This window comes from Mus musculus, chromosome 3 (assembly GCF_000001635.26).
Source record: "Mus musculus strain C57BL/6J chromosome 3, GRCm38.p6 C57BL/6J".
NCBI classification, from domain to species: domain Eukaryota; kingdom Metazoa; phylum Chordata; class Mammalia; order Rodentia; family Muridae; genus Mus; species Mus musculus.
In genome coordinates this window covers 65967204-65972243 of record NC_000069.6, presented here as the reverse complement: position 1 = coordinate 65972243, position 5040 = coordinate 65967204, and the positions used below count along the sequence as shown (strand labels likewise).

The following is a 5040-nucleotide window of genomic DNA, read 5'->3' as shown; positions in this document are numbered from 1 at the left end:
GGTGGCCCACAGCTTTAATCCCAACATTTGGGAGGCAGAAGCAGGCAGATCTCTGAGTTCAAGGCAGGCTTGGTGGAGAGTTCCAGAACAGCCAAATTAACTCAATATCTTGCCGCCTGATGGAAACCATGTGTGCAGGCACAGCATCTTTGGAGTAGTCCTGGAAAAAATGTTTAACGTAAATCTAGTAATAGGGAAACAATCAACCAAATCCAAATGGATTTTTCCATGTACTCATGAAAGCAAAATAACACAGTAAACTAGGGGACTCCTTCTTGGGGCTCAGAAATTGCCACAAAAACCATAAGAACACCAATCTCAGTTAATCAAGAATAGTTTATTGAACCTACATCCCAGTACTGAGCAGATCAGGAACACAAAAAGGGATCAGGAACCTAATTGTGGTACCAGTCTGTTCTCAGGCTTATAAAGGAAAATATTGCAAAACCACAGTAAGTTCATACACAGGTGCAGGAAGTTGCCCAGTCAGCGGTCAGTTCTGACTCAAGCCGTTTTAGACAGAACTGTTCATATTGACCTTTGATTTGATGGGTCCTAAGTGAAGCTTTGTGGACTTTCTTAAGATTAACAAAAGTCATATAGAACATACTAAATATAACAGGCGATATGGTCAGCAAAACCTAGCTCTGAGTCAAGTGATTCTTCTGCATCAGTGACTGGTAGCCATGTTACAGCAACAATATGTAATAGCTGACAGACACGGAACAAAATGGCTACAGCTATTCTAGGGGCCGGCAGATGTTAACAGTCCTCTAACGTGAAACGATGCATAGAGAAGTGTGTTTAAACAACTACATCATTGAAGAGTTCATGTTATTTCTGGTTTTATGTTTAAATGCTCAAACTTATAATGTTCATTAGATTTCCAGAGTTATTGTTTTCAGTAAGAAAATGAAGACATTAAAAAACAAAAACAGAAAAGCTGCGTGTGGTGGCATGCGCCTTTAATCCCAGCACTCAGGAGGCAGAGGCAGGCAGATTTCTGAGTTCGAGGCCAGCCTGGTCTACAAAGTGAGTTCCAGGACAGCCAGGGCTACACAGAGAAACCCTGTCTCAAAAAACCAAAAAAAAAACTTCAGGGCTGGAGAGATGACTCAGTGGTTAAGAGTACTGACTGCTCTTCCAGAGGTCATGAGTTCAAATCCCAGCAACCACATGATGGCTCACAATCATTTGTAATGAGATCTGATTTCCTCTTCTGGTATATCTGAAGAAAGCTACAGTGTACTTAAATATAAAGTAAATAAATAAATAAATAAATAAATAATCTTTTTAAAAAAACTTCAAACAGCCTAATTATTATCATTTCTTTTGGGGGTTCCCCCCCATTTTTGTTTAATTTTTCAAGACAGGGTTTCTCTGTGTAGCCCAGGCTGCAGCGGAACTCACTCTGTAGACCAGGCTGGCCTTGAACTCACATGAATCTGCCTCCCAAGAACTGGGGCTACGGGTGTGCAACACCACTGCCTGCTTCCTCTCGTACCTTCAGGGAAATTCTGCTTTTGTCGAATTCATATTCTTAAAAGGAATCCTAGGCTGGAGAGATGACTCAGTGGGTAAAAGTATTTGCCATAAATACCTAATTTTCTAGTTCTATCCTGGAGCCCACGAAAAGATAGTGTGGAGCCTTCCTCAATAGCATAGCTGTAGCCATTTTGTTCTATGCCTGCCAGTCAGTGATGCAGAAAAATAGTTTGACTCACAACAGGGTCAGACTGACCATATACCCTGTTATGTTCTGTATAGTCTGAAGTTTGTTAATTTTAAGAAATTCCGCAACCATAAGTTCTGTTTAGGACCAAGCAGAATAAATATCAGTTAAAACTGTTCTGTTGTCGGGCAGTGGTGGCACATGCCTTTAATCCCAGCACTTTGGAAGCAGAGGCAGGCAGATCTCTAAGTTCTAGGCCATCCTGGTCTACAGAGTGAGTTTCAAGACAGCCAGGGCTACACAGAGAAACCCTGTCTCAAAACAAAAACAAAAAACAAAACAAAAACAAACAAAAAAACCCTGTTCTGTCTAGGTAGTCAAAATATCTTGAGTTAGAGCTGACCACTGGGCAGCACTTCCTGCACCTACACATGAGCTCATTGTGTGTTGTTCTGTTTTGCTGTTGTTGCCGCCGCCGCCGCCGCTGCTGCCGCTGCTGCTATTTCCTATATAAGCTAGTCCTGAGAAATTTTTGAGGTCCAGTCTTAGCTCCTGGGTCTATGCTGTGACGCTGATTGATTAGTCTTGGGGTATGTGGTCAATAAACTTCGAGATAGAAATGCAAACCTTAAGTATCATTAGCCTAAACAGAAATATTCGGTCGACATGACATTGTTAGGGCAAAACACAACTCCAAACTCAAAAGTTGTTAAGAGATAGTTTATTCTGAGCCAAATATGAATGTCTATGACCCACACTGCTGGCTAGTTTTATGTCAACTTGACACAAACTATAGTTATCTGAGAGGAGGGACCCTCAGTTGAGAGGGTGTCTCCATAGATCTAGCTGTAGGTAAACCTGTAAGGCATTTTCTTAATTAGTGATTGATGGGAGAGGGCCCAACCCATCGTGGGTGGTGCCATTCCTGAGCCGGTGGTCCTGGGTTCTGTAAGGAAGCAGACTGAGCAAGCCATGAGGAGTGAGCCAGTAAGCGGCTCTTCTTGATGGCCTTTGCATCAGTTCCTGCCTCCAGGTTCCTGCCCTCCTTGAATTCCTACCCTCACTTTAAATGATGAGTAATGAGGAGGTGTGAGTAAAATAAACCCGTTCCTCCACAACATGCTTCTGGGCATGGTGTTTCAAGATAGCAAAGGTAACCCTAAGACAGCCACCTATCTCCAGCCCCTGGCTGAACTCCTTCTGACAATCAAGTAAAACATTAACATTGTATCCTTAGCAAACCACTAACTTCCACCATTCTAAAGATAAGAATGTCAGTCATCCCAGAGTATCTGCAACCTGTAACAGTTTTTCCATTTAGGGGTGCAACCCACCTCCTTGCCCTCCCCAAGAATGTATTTGGTCTGCGAGCAGCTCATCTCAGTGATCTGGAGCGGCCGCGCTTGCGGAGCCGTCCGCCATGCCTCTGGCTAGAGATCTATTACATCCTTCCTTGGAAGAGAAGAAAAAAGCCGTAAGATGAAACGGCTGGTTTAGAGCCCAAATTCTTACTTCATGGATGTGAAATGTCCAGGTTGCTACACGATTACTACAGTTTTCAGCCATGCTCAGACAGTGTTTGTGTGGGTTGTTCAACTGTGTTGTGCCAGCCCACAGGAGGAAAAGCCAGGCTCACAGAAGGCTGTTCATTTAGAAGAAAGCAACACTAATCATCTACACAAGTTCCTGAATTTGTGTTTTTCACAGAAAGCCTTATCAAGTTACGTCAGTTACGTTAACAAGACAATGTAATTATTGTTTGATTTTATAAAGTCTACAACAATGACTCCTATTTTGGTGTCAGTTTTTCAATAAAGTTTTAATTATGGACAAAAAAAAAGAAAGAATGTATTTGTTCAACGCATTTATGACTTTGTTTTGTAACCACTATCAGCTTCCGTGATGGGACATACATGAATCTGTGTTCTTGGGTGTCTTAGTTAGGATTATAATCTCTGTGATGAAACACCATGACCAAACGCAACTTGAGGTTTGTTTGGCTTAAATAGCCTGAATCAGTCAATTGAGGAAAGCTAAAGCAGAAACTCAAATTGGGGAGAACCTGGAGGCAGAAGTTGATATTGAGGCCATGGAGGAGTGCTGCTTACTGGCTTGCTCTACAGGCTTGTTCAGTGTAATTTGTATAGAACCTGGGACCATCAGGCCAGGGGTGGCTCGATCCTCAATGCCTGGGCTCTCCCCTATCAGTCACTAATTAAGAAAGTGCCTTACAGGTTTACCAACAGCCAGATCTATGGAGACATTCTCTCAACTGAGGGTCCCTCCTCTCAGATAACTATAGTTTGTGTCAAGTTGACATAAAACTAGCCAGCAGTGTGGGTCATAGACACTCATATTTGGCTCAGAATAAACTATCTCTTAACAACTTTTGAGTTTGGAGTTGTGTTTTGCCCTAACAATGTCATGTCGACCGAATATTTCTGCTTAGGCTAATGATATTTTAGGCTTGCATTTCTATCTCGGGTTTCATGTGACTAGCAATTATCTTTATAAGATTTTATTATCCTTCATACTAGGTTGCAAGAATTGTTCCTTCACATGTGGTTGCTGGGAAAGTTTAAGACTTGTATAAAATATACAAAGAAAACCATGAATGCCTTCTCCTCTCACCTCCATTCCAGAACAGGTGCTGCTGTTATTTTGAAGCCTGAATCCAACCTCAGCTATTCTTGTTTGTGTTTGTTCTTACCAACAAGCTACACTTCTGTTCCTAAGCAGAGTATAATTTAATCTCGTGTAAAGAGGGCAATTATATACATATTACATGGAAATTCATTTTCTATTTTTTTAAATATATGTAAGTACACTGTAGCTGTCTTCACACACACCAGAAGAGGGCATCTGATCCCATTACAGATGGTTGTGAGCCACCATGTGGTTGCTGGGAATTGATCTCTGGAAGAGCAGTCAGTGCTCTTAACCACTGAGCCATCTCTCCAGCCCCTACTTTTCTATTCTAATGTTTGTGTATATGCTTGCTTAAATTTATATGCAGCACATGTGGGCAGGAGCCTACAGAGACCCGAAGAGGGCATCAGATCTTCTGGCAGTGGGCATGGAACTCGGGTCCTCTGTGAGAGCAGTAAGCACTCTTCCAGAGCAGTAAGCACTCTTCCATTGCTGAGCCATCTCTCTAGTCCCAGACCTTCCTTTTGTTCACCTCCTAATGTGTGTCAGAGGTCCTTCGAATCTTCTTTACAAAGCCTTGGCCAAGTATGTCAGATATATGGGAACCAGGTGTAGTGAAATATGCCTGTAGCTTTGGCACTTGAAAGCTAAGACTTGAAAGCTAAGGATCTTGAGTTAGAGACCAGACTAGTCTACATATGATGACCCTTTCCCCCAAA

At 42.3% G+C, this 5040-nt stretch overlaps 1 pseudogene; it reads left to right on the top strand.

Moving 5' to 3' along the window:
• Positions 3039 to 3505, top strand: Gm35106 (predicted gene, 35106; annotated as a pseudogene).